The sequence below is a fragment of the Acinonyx jubatus genome, chromosome B4, assembly GCF_027475565.1.
Source record: "Acinonyx jubatus isolate Ajub_Pintada_27869175 chromosome B4, VMU_Ajub_asm_v1.0, whole genome shotgun sequence".
Taxonomy (NCBI): domain Eukaryota; kingdom Metazoa; phylum Chordata; class Mammalia; order Carnivora; family Felidae; genus Acinonyx; species Acinonyx jubatus.
Genome location: NC_069387.1, coordinates 29,978,009 through 29,996,954, shown reverse-complemented (window position 1 = coordinate 29,996,954; position 18,946 = coordinate 29,978,009). Strand labels below are relative to the sequence as shown.

General features: G+C 37.3%; 1 long non-coding RNA gene across 3 annotated transcripts in view; it reads right to left on the bottom strand.

Annotated features, from left to right (window-relative positions):
• LOC113603735 (uncharacterized) overlaps positions 1-18,618 on the bottom strand; it is a 59,369-nt gene extending 40,751 nt beyond the window's left edge. For all 3 annotated transcript variants that reach the window (XR_008300018.1, XR_008300017.1, XR_003425429.2), the window contains exon 1: positions 18,556-18,618. This is a non-coding gene — a long non-coding RNA (uncharacterized LOC113603735). The remainder of the gene's footprint in view (positions 1-18,555) is intronic.
• Positions 18,619-18,946: the final 328 nt, after the last annotated feature.

Below are 18,946 nucleotides of genomic sequence, written 5' to 3'. Positions count from 1 at the left end.
AGAAATATAAAATGCAGCATTCAAATTTAAGATCTTCTTGGATGGGTTTAAATTAAGACAAGAAACAACAAAGACAAGATTAATGAACTCAAAGATGAATCCATAAAAAGTAAAGGGAAGCACAGAGTTCAGTAGGGTGGAGGTAGGGAGAATGGATGGAGCAAATAGAGAAAGCATAAGAGAAATGTAGGGTTCAGTAAAAAGTTTTTTCATGAGTGTGGGTAGAATTCCAGGAGGGGATAAAGAATGAGCAGATTGAAAGAAATATTTGAAGTGATAATTGCTGAGGTTTTCAAAATGATTGAAGACACAAACCAGGACACTCAAAAAACTTAATGGGTCCTAAGTAGAATACATATAAAGAAACCACCCTTAGGCACATGATAGGTCAAACTTCTAAAAACCAAAAACAAAGAAAAAATCTTTAGAGTAGCCTGAGAAAAAAGACATCACATTCAAATGAGAGACAATAAAATTTATGGCTGACATTCCAATGGGAATCATGAAAGCCAGAAGACAATGGAATGACACCTTTAAAGTGCTTAAGTAAAAACTAAAAGTAAAATTCTATGAGAAAATGGCAGTGAAATAGAAATCAAATTCAAGACAAATACAAAGACATTTTCAGACAAAAAAAAACATGAGAATTTTTTTCTCTAGACAATTGGAACTATAAGATATATTAAAGTTCTTCTAGTCAAAGAAAAATGATTCCAGATGGAAGTACAGAACTGGAAAAAGATTAAGAGCACTAAAAATGTGAATATAGGTGTACATATAAAATATCAATGGTTTATAGCAAAATTACAAATAGTATCTCTGGGTTAATGACATATAAAAGTAAATTATACTACATACATGATAAGGAAGTAAATTACAGATACATTACTATAAAGTTCTTGAATTTTGGGGAAGTAGTAAGAATACTAACTTAAGGTGAACTTTAATAAGTTAAGGCTGCATATGTAAGTTTATAATAATATAAAACTAAATAATTAATAAAGGAAAAAGCATTAAAATATATTTAATCTAAATGAATAAAAGAAAGGAGTGATAAATAGAATAGAAAAAACAGAAGGTACCAATTATAAGGAAACATAATTGGGTCACTCTCAGAAAAATCACACTTAGACTATTAAATAAAATCACTTAATCAAGGCATTGAACACTGGTTTGAGTAAATGTTAAAACTGTTACATGGTCACCTATTCACCTTAACAGGGTGGGGGAGGGGACCAAGAAATGCAACTTGCATCCATTTCTGCCATATCTTAATAAGGTGCAAGCATAGCACCTAGCCATGCCCATTTGAACAGGCTGGAATAGGCTGCCTGAAAATTAGACTTCCCCTAACATTATTCAAAAATCCCATGTGTGCTCTCTCTCTTCTCCTCAGTCAGTCTTCAAAGATCACTTTTGCTATAGCCTTGTCCCTTACCCCAAGATTCTCCTTGCTTTACATACCTGATTGAATAATAGACATTTCAATTATTGTGACTGCTGTCAAGTATATAGTAAGTATTGACATTTAACACCTTAAAAATTGGAGGGAACAGAATGCTTGGCATCAGTCAAGAGTGACATAACACACACACACACACACACACACAACATAAACAAGATAAGAAACTTAAATCCACTTATGTCAGTAATTATATTAAAGTAAAGATTATCAGGGGTGCCTGGGTGGCTCAGTCGGTTAGGCGTCCGACTTCGGCTCAGGTCATGATCTCGCGGTCTGTGGGTTCGAGCCCCGCGTCGGGCTCTGTGCTGACAGCTCAGAGCCTGGAGCCTGTTTCAGATTCTATGTCTCCCTCTTCCTCTGACCCTCCCCTGTTCATGCTCTCTCTCTCTCTCTGTCTCAAAAATAAATAAATGTTAAAAAAAATTTTTTTAAAATAAAAATAAAAAAAAAAGTAAAGATTATCAGACAGGATAAGAAAGGCAACTATAAACTCTTCACAATACACCACTTTAAATATAAGGGCATTAGAAAGGTTGAAAAAAATTATATCAATAAAAGCACAAATAGTTACTAACCAAAAGAAAATTAATGTACCTATATCAATATAAAAAGAAAGCATAAGACATTTTACTAGAGATGATGATTAAAAATTCAATTAAAGAGTAAGATATAACAATTCTACTTTGTCCAATAACAAAGATCAAAGCACACAAAGCAAATATTGGCAGAATTTTTAAAAAGAAGTAGATGCTTTCTCACTCATCATTGAATATTTTAACACTCTTCTCTCTGTGGATTCTCACTGATAGAATCCAATAGACAAAAATATCATAAAGATATAGAAAGATTTGACCAACTTTTTTTTTAATGTTTATTTTTGTGAGATAGAGAGAGAGAGACAGACAGAGCACAAACAGGGGAGGGACAGAGAGAGAGAGAGAGAGAGAGAGAGAGAGAGAGATGGAGACACAGAATCTGAAGCAGGCTTCAGGCTCCAAGCTGTCAGTACAGAGCCCAATGCAGAGCTTGAACTCATGAGCTGTGAGATCATGACCTGAGCCTCAGTCAGAAGGTTAACCGATGGAGCTGCCCAGGAGTCCCTTGACCAACATGATTAATTAAGACAGAAAAAAAATTAAGATTACACGTAACAACAGCAAAACCATTCTCTTTTATGATACATGAAACACTGACCACAATGGACCATGTGCTTGGTCACAAAGAAATTTCTTCAAAACACAAAAGAATTTAAATTGTATAGAAAAGTCTTGGACTACATAATAGTGACTTAAAAATAAACAACAAAAAAGCTAATTGGAAAATCACCAAACGTTTGAAAATTAAGTAACACATTTCTAAATAATTCATGTGCAATGAAGACCTCATAGTGGAATTAAAAAGTATTTTCAGCTGGATGATAATAAAAATATGAGAACTTGTGGGTGCAGTTAAAGCAGGAGTCAGAAAAAATTTTCTAGTTCTGAATTCACAATTTAGAAATAAAGTTTGGAAACCTAAGTTTTTATACCAACTAGGAAAAAGAGGGGTATATTATATCTGAAGACAATAACACAAATGACAGCAGAATTATTTTTTAAATAGTTCTTTGTAAGTTTAACAAAATTGACAAACCCCTAGGAAGATTGATTTTGAAAATCATGGACAAAAACACAAATTAATTGTATTTAGAACTCAAAAGGAGGACAAAAATATAGGTTCTACAGATGTTAAAAAGTAATATAGGGCTAGTGGCACCTGAGTGGCTCAGTCAGTTAAGTGTCCAACTTCAATTCAGGTCATGATCTACCCATTTGTGAATTTAAGCCCCATGTCGACCCTCTGTGCTGACAGCTCAGAGCCTGGAGACTGCTTCAAATTCTCTCCCTCTCTCTCTGCCCTTCCCCTGCTTGCACACTATCTGTCTCTAAAAAATAAATAAACACTATTTTTTTAAAATAATATGGGGCTTTTATAAATAATTTTTAATTTTTAAAATTAGATAAAATACACAAATTCCTACAAAAACACAATTTATCAAAAGTGACATAAGTAGAAAATTTAAAAACCAAATTGTTCTCTAGTAGATCTATAATTAAAAACTAAACACAAAGAAAACTCCAGGCCCAGTTTGTTTTGCTGAATAATGTTTCCAAATAATAAAGGAAGAAACAATGCTAAATTTAAACACAAATGGCCAGAGAATAGAAAAAGAATACTTCTCACCATTTTTATTAGGCCAGCACAGCCTTGACATTAAAAGCAAACAATAAAATTGCAAAAATAAATACATAAATATATACAGAAAAGAAGGAAGGGAGGAATAAAGGAGGAAGGAAGGAAGGGAAGGAAGGAAGGAAAGAAGGAAGGGAGGAAGGGAGGAAGGAAGGGAGGGAGGGAGGAAGGAAGGGAGGGAGGGAAAGACACGTCTACATTTTTCAATTTTTACTACAAAATATTGCTAAGAAAAGTTAAAGAATACCTAAAAATTGAGAGCTTTACCATCTTAATGAATTGGTAGACTCAATATTTTTAAGATATCACTTCTCCCTAGATTGGTCTAAAGATTCAATGGTTTCCTAGGAAATTCTTCATTTTAGTAATTGTCAAGACTATTCCAAACTGTATGTGGAAATACAAAGGACTTGGAACAACCATGACAATCTTGAGGAAGGAGAACAAAGTTGGAAGTTTTACTCAAACAAGTTTGCTGAATGTCTACGAAGCTTATTGAAAACATGACATGGCACAAGGATATATCCATACACCAGTGGGACAGAAGAGAGAGCCAGAAACAGCCATTTCTAGATGGTCATATCAGATTTATGACCACTGTGCAGCTACAATTCTGTAAGAAAAGAATGGTATTTTTAAATAGGAAGGTCAGTTAGATATCCATACAGGAGAAAAAATGAACTCTGATTCCTACCCAAACCATACACATAAATAAATTAGAGGTGGATTATAGACTTATTACACAAAAGATTAAATCATGAATCTTCTGGAAGAAAACATAAGCTAATACTTCTCCACTTTCAAGTAGGCAATGGTTTTTTAAATAGAAAACAATTTAATAAGTGGAAGTTGGTGAGTTGCACTTAATTAAGAATAAAAACCTCTATTCAGAAAAAGATTACATTAAGAAGTAAAGAAGAAAATGACTGAGTGGAAGAAGATATCCAACAAAAGACATGTGTCTGTTATGTGTATGTAACTTCCACTGATAATAGGATAAAGATGGGCAACTAAATTGAAAATGTGCAAAATACTTTGAACATGCACTTCATAAAAGAGAATACCCAAATTAAAATATATATATTTATATATATATTTATATACGTATATATGTATATTTATATATGTATATTTATATACGTATATAAAGATGTATATATATGTCATGTCTGGGTGGCTCAGTCTGTTGAGCATCCAACTCTTGATTTCTGCTCAGGTCATGATCACAAGGTCATGGGATCAGCCCTGTGTTGGGCTCCATGCTGAGTGTGGAGTCTGCTTGAAATTCCCTCTCTCCCTTCCTCTCTCTCTCTCTACCCCCCATCCCCCACCCCTCTCCCCCACTCACATGTTCTTTTTCTCTAAAAGTAAAAAAAAAAAATTAGGGGTGCTTGGGTGGTTCAGCTGGTTAAGCGTCTGACTTTTGGTTTTGGTTCAGGTCATGAACTCACTGTTTCATGAGTTCAAGTCCCATGTCAGGCTCTTTTTTGACAGTACAGAGCCTGCTTGGGATTCTGTCTCCCACTTTCTCTGCCCCTTCCCCACTCAGCCTGTTTTTGTCTCTCTCAAATAAATAAAGTTGAGAAAAATTAAATTAAATTAAATTAAAAATTAAATATATATATATGTATATATATATGAAAAGGTGTTTAAAATCAGTACTCATCAGGAAAATACAAATTGAAACCAAAATAAGATACCATGATGCTCATATCAGAATGGCTTAAATTAAAAGACTGACAATCTCAAGTGTTGAAAAGAATGTGGAATAACTGGCACTCCCATACATTTAGCTGGTAAAAGTGTAAATTAACGCAATTACTTTGGAGAAACTGTTTGACAGACCCTAGTAAGGATATCTATCTATCTATCTATCTATCTATCTATCTATCATCTAATCTATCTACCTAACATCATCATCTATTTACCTATCATCTAACCTTTTACCTAGTAAGCTAGTTACCCAGTTACACTCCTAGATGTATATCCAATGAATACTTGTGCCCACCAAAAGATATGTACTGGAATCTTTATAACAATGATGTTTTTAATCACTAAAAGCTGGGAGCAAAACATAAAACATCCATCACAGTTGAATGGACCAAAAAAATGTGATACATTTAATACAATGGAACACAATAAAAGATGAGAAATAACAAATTACTTCTACTAGGCACAAAATGGATAAACCTCACTGATATAATGTAGACTGAAAGAATATAGACACGAGAGATTCGATGCTGTAGGATTCCATTTGTATAAAGTTTCAAAACCAAGCATAGTTAATCTGTGGTGACAGAGATAAGAACCACAGTTACATCTGGATCAGCCAGGTGCTGGGTATGTTCTATGTTGTGACCTACAGAGTGGGTGCAGGCATACACATGTGTAAAAAATCACCACTCTATGCTTCTAAGTTATGTGCACTTTTCTATGTTTGAGTCATACATCAGAAACTAAAATCCTAACAACCGACTGATATCTTGCAAATCTATTCACTCTCATGTCTTTTCTTGGTTTTGTCAAAAGGCAATGCTAAAGCCAAACCCTTACTGATTGAACCAGTAAAGATACAATGAGCTACTTTTAGAAGGAGACAGTTTATTACAGAAAGAGAGAGCAGCCAAAGGTGCTAGTTTCCTGTAATCCTTGTCCAACACACCACACAGGCCAGTACTGAAACAAAATGGGCTGATGCCAACAGCATGAGTAATGGGATACTCCATTGCTGAGGAGCCAAATTTAGACTACAGCTAAGTAGGTTTGTATTCTGGAGGTCTATTCTGAGGGGGGCAAGACAGGAAGACTCCTACCTTGACGGAACCCTGGAGGTGATGGGAAATTATCTCATGACAGCCTCCAGGGGAAGACAGGGAGGTGAATGGGAGATGGGAACTTGATATGGACTCAGAGCAGCCCCCCACAGGCCTTCCATCCTCTCTCGTTTTCAGAAGATTATGAGGCTTCCTGACAAGAATCAGATTAGGTATAGCTTTGCCTACCTGTGTATTGGACTTTCTACCTGAAACATCTTACAGGTATAGGTGACTCTATGGGCTCCTCAAATTCAATGTTTTCAGAACTATGTTGACCTCGAATGCTCCAAAGCCTCACCTGCCAAATCCAGAGTGTGAGGTCTGAAGCTCAACACCTATGTCTCCATTCAAACCACTCTTATTCCAGTGTTTGTTATCTGTGTGAATGGCTCCAGCACCTTCTCAGTTGTGATAATAAGGAAATTGAGTCATCTTTTTCATTTGTGTATCCAAGTTGGTTGTATCTAAACAACCAAGTTCTTTGGAATTTTACTTCTTAAATACCTGTTTATGCATCCAATTCTCTTCCATTCCATCTCTACCATACAGCTCCCTCTCTATCACATTTCTTTCTTTTTATTTTTTAATTTTTAAATTTTTTAATGTTTATTTATTTTTGAGAGAGAGAGAGACAGAGTGCAAGTAGGGGAGGGGCAGAGAGCAAGAGGGAGACACAGAATCTGAAGCAGGCTCCAGGCTCTGAGCTGTCAGCACAGATCCTGACATGGGCTTGAACTCACAAACCGAGATCATGACCTAAGCTGAAGTCGGACATTTAACCGACTGAGCCACCTATGTGCCCCTACCACATTCCTTTCTAACGGGAATTTGCGTAAGCTACCTCTTTTAACTGGAACCACCTTCCCTCTTAGACATGACTCTTTCAGATTCTCAGCCCACTCATTTCTTCATGGAAGCCTTTCTGTAATGTCCCAGATGAAGCCAATTTTTCCAATTACAGAGTTTATATATATATATATATATATATATATATATATATATAATTATATTCTGTCATAAAACTGTATACCCTTTGTATCTCTTACCACACATTCAGTTTTATATTCTCTTGTGTTATATTTGATCAGGCTACAGATTTCATGAAGGTACAGAATGTGATGTCTTTTTCACCTATTACATTCCCAGCAATGAGCATTGTGCTTAGTACAGAGTAGGTACTTGATGTATAATTACTGAATGGGTAAATGAATAGTAATTACAATTGTGTGTAATCAGCTGCATAACGTCTACCTATCTCTAAAGGGCAAGAAGCACCGGTCTTTTCACCAATGCATCCTTAGGGCAGAATGCTAAGCAAACAGTCCTTAATACATCTGTGCTGAATGAATGAATAAAAGTAAATGATGAGTACCTGGAAACTGTTGAAAAGGTAAAAAGATAGTCCAGGAAGTAGACTTAGGTTGCGATGTGGCTTTGGCATTTAGTAACAAAAGCCCACAGCACTTCCCTGGCAGGAACCCACCTGCACTTTACCAGGGCATTTAGTTTATCAGTCCAAAGTAGAGTAAATTCATCATTTAGGCACCATGGCAAAGTGAAGAGGACATACATCCAGGAAGGGCAGAGATCTCTTCATTCTGCCTTCCAATTACACACCTTTCAGGTAGCCGCAATAAGGTCAGTACAGATTGGAGGAAGGCTGGCACAGATAGCACTGTGGCCCCTCTCTATACATTTGGAACCAGTTCAGCTGAACATGGAAACTAAGCTGGAAGGGAAAAATAAAGGGGAAAGATTTGAGAAAGGTTAAAGCAAACATTGATTAGAAAGGGAGTTCTCGGGGAATGTGCAAAAGGCAACTCCATCTGCTATGTCTGGTTAATGTGGGGGAATAGGTTTTAAGATCTAATTGTATATGAATCTCTGTTTTGTTTTTTTAATGTGTTTTGTTGTTATTGTTATTGTTTTTGTTTTTGTTATTAGCAGAAGAACGATTCCCTTGTTTTAGATATAAGGAAATGAAGCTAGTCCTTCAGAAATAAGACAGTATTCTCAAGGTTTTTGTTGTCTTGTAAATACATATACCCATTTTGGGTAGCTATAATCTCCCCCACTCTTTGCTCAAATCTGATAGATCTTTCTAGAAGGTTGTCTCTTTGGGTGACTATTTCACACATTTTGTGTGTTGGGGTGTTTTTAGTCTTCTTGAATAGTATATTATAAATATTAATTTTCCTTTTCTCTCCTTTAGTACAGTCCAGGCTTTTTTCAGCTGTATAAAGGGAAGCCAAAAGAAAGGTTCTGTGAGTGAAGCTGTGCTACAGAGTGTGTGATAACAGAAGAAAAATACAACTCCCAGAGGAAGGTGAAATTTTGGGAGACAGGGCTATTTGATGAACCACTCTCCACCGCTTCCCAACTTGTGATTTTCCCTCCAAATATCTATGTTTTAATATGCTTATGTTATGAATAGAAGTATATGACATATGTTATGAATAGAAGCATAGACTTCTTAAAATTTAAGTTTTTTGGGTGTTGTTAGCCAGCCACCAGGAGAAACAAACTGGGGAAATAATGACACAAAAGTACAAATAAGGGGACAGTCCAGGGTTTTCACAGAGTCCTCATATGGCCTGTATGGTTCCTACCTCTCTTTTGCTCTCTTTTTATTTCTGAGGACTAACCATCCTGAATCTTCCCCTTTTCCAATTTAAAAGAGAGAATCATGCACCCTCCTTCATCCTTGGCTGTCAAGGTGGCAATTTTTCTTTTTGTTTCCTGGGATCTGCTTAATACACACCAGGATGATCCTCTTTGGGATTTCTTCACATTACTTTAGGCATTACCATCCATTATTACCTCCATTAAGTGAGTTTATCAAATCAGTTTTGGTCTCCTAATGGGCTGGAACTCTGATTGGTCAGCTTTTATAGAAACGTAAGAACTTAAAGGGGTAATATAGGTAGTTTCTCAAACCAAGGGAAAGACCCATAATACATCTACCTGATAATTTTTGAGGGATTATGTATGAAATAAGATGGAGGCACTAAGTATGAGGTGTCATCTTGTAAATTCTCTTTAAATCCTGTTAATTAATCAAAAAGAAATACTCATTTTTGCTCTGGTGAGTCCTTAGCATCTGTGTAAGCTATGTTAATCTCCCATTTAAACAAAGAAAACTGTCTTAGGCTCAGGGCAGACTACAGTATTATCAATAATCTTTCATTTTTCATATTTATTATGTTGTTACCACGTATTAGTGGTCAGTGGTATCAGTTTTTCACTTAGTCATTTAACTGAAGTAGGATATCTACTTTGTGCCATGGATACCTTTTTAAGAAATTTCAATTTTTTCTGAAGGTGTGGGGAAGCCACTGTGAGATTTTACACAGAGGAATAAATGTGGCCAGATATCTTGCAAAATGACTCTAGCTTCCTCTCTTTGAACTTTTCATTACAAAAAAAAAACAAAAAAAAAAACAAAAAAAAACAAATCTATCGAAGTACTCTTAAATGTTTGAGAACCAAAACAACAAAAATCTCTTCTCTCCACCCTTATGCTACTCTCCAATAAAGCACTATTTTCTATCTTCTACTTTCTGTTCTGAGAGAGTGTGCCAAGAAAGATTGCCCAAACTTAATGAAAAAAATCATAGTTGCTTGAGCGCAACTTCAGGCTACCTTAATGCTCTCTATCTTCAGCCTTTGCAAAGCTGACTCAGATTGTTTGTGTCATTGCATGGCTGGCATAGTCCTCTGCGACAGCTGGTGCAAGGCTAACTCTTCTCTTTCAATAAATGAGGCGGAGCCAGGGCTCAACCTGATGTATTTTGATTTGGGTTGCTCTTCCCTTACACTACAGGGCCATTAAAGATAAATGCACCATCATCCACCTGGGGCTCTCTGAGCTCTGTGGCTTTCCTTCTTCATGATGGGTCTTCCATGGTGTCACATAACTGGGATCTCACACCCGTTTGGTAACTTTCTCTATCAGCGTCCCTTAATGACGTCCTTTACCCTTCCCTTCCTTTTCCACATCTCAGAACAACCATTAAAAGATGACTTTCAGGGGTGCCTGGGTGGCTCAGTTGGTTGAGTCCGACTCGATTTAGATTCAGGTCATGATCTCACAGTTCGTGAGTTCGAGCCCCACATTGGGCTCTGCGCTGACAGTGTGGATCCTGCTTGGGATTCTCTCCCCCTTTCTCTGCTCCTCTCCCACTTGTGCGCTCTCTCTCAAAATAAACAAATTAATTAAAAAAAAAGAATGACTTTCATTTCACTTTTATACTTCAAATGATTTTTGACAGTGATTCTTCCTCCCCTTTCCGGTGGGGTTCAGTGATAATGTCTAAATGTGATTATAAATAGATCTGCTTTGGTTAAGGGGTGCTTTTCTCTCAGCATCTTTAGATTTCATTACAGATCTAGCATGTAGGGTGGATGCTCTTTGCTAATTTTTTCCCGTTTCTTTTCCTTCCTCTGAGAAGCACATTATTACTATACTAAATGCCTTGAGCAAAACTTAATTCATTCCACGGATTCACATCTGTAAAACAAGCACTGATGGGGAGAGCTGTTTGAAATGAAATAAGAGCTGAAGCTTACACTGTTAAAAAAAGAAGAAGAAAAAGAAATGGGCTGACATCCCTCTCTCAGTGTGAAAGGATTAAGATGGTTTTAATTATCTCACCTGGCTTTGGTTATTTCATTTATTCTCACTCCCTATTGTTTCCTTTATATAGCTAATATGATAGCATAAGGTCTGGTGTTATCATCTGGATTTCTCCCTTTAGGAAAGTTGAAGAGCCTCAGGTTAAAAAGTAAAAATCACAGTTCAAAATGTGCATAAATGTGTGATGACAAGAGCAGAGACTTAAGTTCCTATGCCCAGTCATGTACGAATGCCAATAATAACTGAAGACTCAGGACTGAATATCTCACACTTCTTTTGAATAAAGCAAATGGGTTTCTAATGTGATCTGGATGTGAAAAGATGTAGTTATTGAAGTATTGGTGTGATCTTACGGAATGTAATCTCTGATCCAGCCTCCAGGCCAGGCCAGTTGTATACATACAAAGGCAGGGTGTTTAGGGCTTGACAGTTTCTTTTGATGACAAAAATATATACATGCAGCAACACAAAGGAATTATTACTCTTGGCCTTTATTTTAAGATGATGGCTGGCATCAGTTTAATATTTCCTGTTTTCCCTTATCAAGAACTCTGTTTGACCTGACTGGGAGCAGGGAAAGGAATTTTCCATAGGCCTTTTTTTTCTCTTAACACCTGAAAATTATCCTCTGATAAAGACTTGACAGCAGCCTTGAGCATGGACTATACTAAGGGAGAATTTGAAGAAGAGAGTGAATAATATATTGCAAAGTAGAGCCAATCCAGGGAACCAGAAATTATTATTGCAAACACTGGGGGTGGAGGAGCAAGGTGATACAGGGGAATGGAGACACATTGCATGGGCCCTGGGTCCTGGGCCCTGGAAGTCAAGAAGAGCAGCCTTTTCCCAGCGCTTAGGAGGTGAGAACACAGCCAGCATGGAGCCATGCAGAGGGGCCCAGGGAGGAGCCCAGGATGGACAGGTCCTGCTGTCCTGCTCTTAATTGCTTCTGTTGGGTGGGGGTCTCTTGTCTGCTACTTCTGTTCAGGATCTATAAGCACAGAGAAAGGGTAATGGGCAGAAAGTGATAAGTGTATCAGCCTCTGATAGGACTAAACTGGACAGGCAGTGATGGGCATCTAACCCTTATCCTGGCTCCAGAGATCCAAGAGCAACCCCCAAACAGGATGACATTCTGGAGGGATAGGCCACGTGGCTCATGGCTGAGACACATTTTCAAAGGCCTGGGCATGCAGAGCATCCTACCTGGCCAATCAAGTGATTAGTGGTTGAAACTAGGACCTCTCCACCCCAGCTGTCCCAGGGTCCCCCACACCATCAGGGAGTACTCAGAGGACTTCAGACAATCTCTCCTCCCTTTCGAAACAGCAAAGGAAAATCAAAGACATTATTTTCAACCTGATTCTTATAACTGAATGCCCCACTGATCGGGATAAGCAAGGGACAAACACATTAGTGCCCACATAAAATGGCTTTTGGAAAAGTAAGATCTGATCCACTGAGCCGAATGATCATTACAAGTTGTAACCAGTAAAACCAAATTTCAAAGCAAATGGGACACTTGCTATCCTCGCCTCACTCAGGGAAACTGAGACATGGTGTGGAAGGAAGAAAAAATTTCTACCATGCAGAAGTGCTCCATGTTTTTCTGTGCAGCCTCAAGGACAGTTTGATTTTGTTTTTCCAGACATTGTTCATCCTATTAGTCAGGATGAGCCAATTTGAACCTGTTGGTGGAATCTGAGCTGTAACTTTGACTTCCATCTAAGGTCAGGGCTATTCAGGTTTGGCTTGACTGCTGAGAGCAGGTCTGGGTTTGTCCCTTTTATCAAGGTGAATACAGGTAAGCACTGTGAATCAATAAAATGCAGATCAAGGGAGTGGTCATGATCATATTACCCTTCTAGAGGGTGTCAATTGACAGCAATTTCAGTTCTACTAAATCCCAATGCTGAGCATCTAAAGAACTCCATGGGCTTTGTCAGAAGAAAGGAATCAGAGGTGGTTAATGAGCTGTTGCCGGAAAGAAAGGAACATGTCTTTATAAGACTATGTTATGCAATTTAAGGATTTTTTTAAGCATTATTTCTCTCCAACTCTTTTATAAATTACAAAAATTTTCAACTGGAGCAAAAAGAACCTCCCTGTTTTTCAGTAGAGTCCCCTTGGCTTTGATTTCTAAGTGTTGACCTCTGGGATAAAAATTAGAGCATCCACAGTGCCGTGGCCAGCAGACAAGCTTGCCACATCCTGCACGAGCAGGGTTAGATGCTCACCTCCTGCCCTGGCTGAACCGGAACAAAAAGCAAACAAGAAAGAAAACATTGTGGCTGATAGTATGCTCCACCTCTGAGTGTGCCTCTCAGGGAAGAAGCTCCCACCACTGGCTATAGTGGCCATCAGCCCATCTTTGACAGCTCTAGTCATTAGAAAGTTTTTCTTTCTGTTAAGCCCTCACCAGCTTTATTCTGCCTCCTACCTCTTCACAAAGGAGATATGAATTTTAAAATATCTTTGTCCTGGAGCAAAAAGCACTCTGCTATAAATACTGTATTTGCCAAATTCAGATAAAAGGTCGATGCGTATTCTTGAGTGGCAATTGAAACAAATGTGTCCCATATATGTGTGCTCACATGAACGTGGCTTGAGTCAATCTCAGCATTATACTAAGTTGAACCATATGAAATTGCTCACTTTGTAGATCACAAATGATTGACAACTGGCCACTTTACATTGATTCAACCTGTAATGCAATGGGTAAGAATGTGGACTTCAGAGCTCCTTCTCCCATTTAGTAGCAGTGATCTTTGACAAGTTACTAACTACTCTGTACCTTAATTTTCTCATCTCAATGGTATTTATCTCATAATTATAATCTCATTTTCACAACACTTATGAAAAAAGAATGGGTTAATACACGTAAAGCATTTAGAAGAGTTCTTGGCATTAAGAGAAAATTATTCATTCTCTTTTCTCAGGATTTTGCTGGCTGTAATTAAATATCTTATCCTAGAAGGACAGAAGCTATGTGGGGTGGAGTGGATGGCTGCAAGAGGGACATTTGTCTAGGATATCCTGTTCAAAAAGCGCTTCAATGTAAATTTCTGACATTATCTCCAAACAAAAGTAAACATACAGTCACACAGACACATGGACAAGATTTGCAAACTACTACTAATTCATAATAAGTTATTGGTTATTAACACTTAAATTAATCACAGTATTTACAGACTTGTTCTGGCATATCTTTATTTTTTGATATATTTGAACCTCATAAAAACAATTGACTCAATCTTGTCAGTCTCTGCAGAGAAGGTAACAGCTAAAAGCCACTAACTCCTGTATATTTCTCATGTGAAATGCAAAAGAATATTGCTTAAGGTATAAAACTAGCAGACTCTTCTCTTTTAGAGCTGTTGGCTTCCACAAAGAGGTTACATCTACTTCTGGCTCAATGACCTGTTCAAGTATTGGGGGAGGCTGTGGTCACTGGCAGCATTGAGTAGCCTGAATCACTGCTGATGCCAAGAAATGGAACCTTGAGCTCATTGCCAATGTTTTAAAAATCTTATTGAAAAAAAACCATCATATTTAGGAAAAATAATTCGAAGTCACACAGTACCTCATATACTTAAATATTCTAAAATCTTACCATGCATTAAGACAGCTCAGTAAAGAACTGTTTATTAACACAGAATTTTAATGACTGTTCCCCCAAATTGCTTTACTGGATTGCCTGTATAATGGGTCTATATGAAAGACAGTTCAATTCAGACTCTTTGTTGAGTTTACTACAGTAATTTGTTCTTGTTCCAAATGGTGTCCACTTTATGTAAAGAGGAAAATTCCTATTTGGTCTTGGAAACAAGACCAATAAATTTTGTAAATGAATGAATTTCCATCTTCAAGGTAGCAGTTAGGAGCCTTAAAACCAAATTTATGGTCCATTAAGTAAGTCAATTTTTCTTATCTTATTCCAGGTTCCATTTTATATTCCTGTCATTATTTTCTTTTCTTCTACTTTTTAAAATCAACCTTATTGAGGTATTATTTATATACACAAAACTGGCCAGTTTTAAGTATAAAATTCAGTGAGTTTTGACAAATGTGCAGAGCTGTGTAACGATCACCCTGATGGCATATAGAACATTAAAAGTTCCCTAGTTCTCTTTTTCAAGCAATCTCTATTCCCCAACCCCACTCTTTGAAAACACTGGTCAGCTACTATCATTTTGCTCTTTCTAGAATTTTGTATAAAAAGAATCATACAGTCTTTTGTATCTGGACTCTTTTACTTGGCATAATCTTTTTGAGATTTGTCTATGTTGTTGAGTATATCAGCAGTTCATTCCTTTCTATTGCTAAGTAGTATTTCCATTATGTGTATATACAAATATGCTAAAATATAAATTGATTCCAGTTTGTGGCCATTACAAATGAAGCTGCTACAAACACAATTTACATCTTTGTGTGAACATATATTTTCCATTATCTTATCAAATATATGAGTGGGATTATTGGGTCATATGTTAAGTTGAATGTTTAACTGTATTAAGAAACTACCAACTTATTAAGTGCCTATGTTAAGTGCATGTTCAACTGTATTAAAAAATGATTGCATTTTACCAGCAATACATGAGCACTCCAGTGGTTTTGTTCTCTTGGTAACACATGGTATTGTGAGTCTTTTTCATTTCAGGCATTCTAGTGCATATGTATTAATATATTATTGTGGTTTTATTTTGTATTTTTCAATGGTTTTATGATATTAAGCATATTTTCATGTTATTTGTCATCTATATGTCTTTTTTATGAAGTGTCCAGTTGAAACTTTTGCACCCTCCCCCCTTTTAAAATTGGACTTATGCCTTCTTATTATTTTATTTTATTTATTTATTTTGAGAGAGACAGAGATAGGGTGAGCATGGGAGGAGTAGACAAAGAGGGAGAATCTCAAGCAGGCTCCTCACTGTTGGCACAGAGCCTAATGCAGGGCTTGAATTCACAAAACTGTGAGATCATGACCTAAGCTGAAACCAAGAGTCAGACACTGAACCAACTGAGCCACATGGGCACCCCTGCCTAATTATTGAATTGTAATAGCTCTTTATGTGTTCTAAATATATTCCAGATATATTTTCCCCAATATATTTCTTGCCTTTTCATTTTCTTAGTAATGTATTCTCAAAAGTAAAAAGTCTTTAGTTTTGATGAAGTCTTATTTATTAAATTTTTATTTTATATCTTCTGATTTTTATGTGCTCAGAAATCTTTGCCTAACCCAAGTTATATATATTGTCTCAGATTCTTTTCTAATAATTTTATATTTTTTTATTTTACATTTAGATCCATGGTCTATTTTGAGTTACTTTTGATCTGTGGTTTGATGTAGGAGTCCAAGTTTATTTTTTGCATATCAATATCCAAGTGTTCCAGCATCATTTATTAAAAGGAATATCCTTTCCACTTTATCTTTTCACCTTTAAAAAATATGCCATATAGGCATGCATTTACTTTTGGACTGTATACTGTTTCATTGATTTATATGTACATATGGTTGCTGTAGCTTTACAGTAAGTCTTGAAATTAGGTTATGTGTTTCCTACAGCTTTGTTCTTCCCCCCAAATTGTTTAGGTATTCTAAGTCCATTCTAAGTCCATGTACATTTTAGAATCACCTCATCAAAAAATACCAATAGGATTTTAATTGAAATTATATTAAGTCTATATGGCAAATGGGAAAATGTGCCTCATGGACCTCCTATTACAGGGAGAATAATTGACCCAGGGCCCCAGATGCTGTCCTTTGAAATCCATTGTTTCATTTGGGCCAGAGGATGCCTCCCACAGGCAACTCCCTAATCAAGGACTGAGAGTGGGGGACATACCGAAGAAAACTCATTTCTGGGAGATGTGGAACTCCTCTTTGGGCCATTTTAAAGTCAAGGAATCCTTGTCATCTTTGTTGAGCTTGCTTAGACTGCACAACTCTAAGGGCAATCCACTCAACCTTTTCTCTCTCTCCTTCACTTGGGTTCACTCTTGCCTCGGAGTTTGACATATTTCCCAGGCTTTTCTAGCTCTCTCCCCAATCCTTTTCTCACAGGCTTCTTCCTCAATAAAACCCTTGCATTTTTTAACCCTATTTTAATGTCTGTTTCTCAGAAGGTCTGGATTAACACAAGTGGTACCAAGAGTGGTCTGAGAAAACAGACAGCAAGATGAAGGCAGAGAATTAACTCAGCTACTCTTTAGCATAGAGCACACATGTCTGCTCCCTAGCATAAGATGCAGATCAGTTGCTAAATATTTCCCTGATGGTGACCCTGGAAAATGTCCCTGTGGAGGCAAATGCTGTGTTAGGTATAACGATATAGCATTTGGAAGTAGGAGGACAGTGCCTACAAAGACAGCCCGATTGGTTGGTTGACACTAGGTGTATGGACTCCCTGAAAAGATTAATGAGAGACTGAGAGCTGTTAACATGCACTTAATAGCCAAGTGTGAGAACCATAGAGCTTCCAGTGGTAATGGTGGTAGTATATAAAGAGGTCCTTATTACCTATAGCTGAAGGGCAGGCATAACCAAAAGACAAAGCTAAGACTTAATTTTGAGAATGGTAGAGCTCCAAGACATTAAAGTACTTCTTTAACACAGAGAAACCTGGATGGATGTCCCTGATGATGTTGACTTTACAACACCCACAGCCCCACCCTCTGGGCATGTACCATGCACCGGGAGTCTACCTTTCCCCAATAAGGGCTGACACTTACGCCAGGCTGGAAGATGCTGCAGAATCCTCCTCCCACAAGGCATATGTGTCCCCCACCTTAGGAGCTGTCCCCATCTTCTTTCTTACTGCCAGATGAATAATTAGGGTTAAATACCAGAATAATGCTGCTGTGGTGAGGGTAGAGACTGATAGGGCAAGAAAGAGACTATACACCTAAAGAATGAAGACAACTATCACCCAGTACTGTCAAGAGCAAGGAAAGTTCTCCTGGGATTATATTCTGAGGATATTTGATCGAGGAGGATAGAATGTAAAGCTGGATAAGCAATTATTCATTGATCTCGGGACATTTTCTCAGGATGTGGGATTTATCATCCTAATAAGAAAGACTCAGTGGATGGAACAAAGTCATTTCTGAGGTGGCTTTTAAAAGCCTGGAAGAAATGGTGGTCAAATCTTAGCAAAGTAGAAATGCCTGAGCTTCCCTGGCAGATGGTAGGGGCAAAAATAAAAAGCCTAAACATGACTATGTTCCAATAAAACTTTATTTACAAGAACAGGTGGTAGGCCAGAGGTAAATTTGGCTATATTTTGCTGACCATTGCCTTAGACAGCAGTCAACCAAGGCACTGCTTACTATCTATAATTTCCAAAGAAGAAAAAAGAATGGAAAAGTAAAAGCGTGAGAGCAATTACTGCAATAAAACTCACCATTTGTTGCTCAGTCCCCACACCTGAATGCATTTTCAGTTCTGGAACCCTTTTACCTAAGAGGTAGCCAGGCCCAATAGGATCCTGTAACATCATAAAAGTATATTCTTTGACAGTCCCCTACTTCTTCCCCAAAGGGACCAATAGCCATTTATTCAGTTGACCATACACTGTGGAAAAAGGAAAACAACAGAAACTTTCAAGAACTAAGTCTGAGTTGACATTGATAACCAGAGACTCAAAAAATCATTATAGCCCTCATTCGGTGTGGGGTCCTGAGGAAACCAGGTAAAAAATAAATGAGTCCTAGCTAAAGTCCAGCTTACAGTGTGCTCCTTGGATTCATGGATGTACCTAATATCATTCCCTAGTTCCTGATGCACAATTAGAA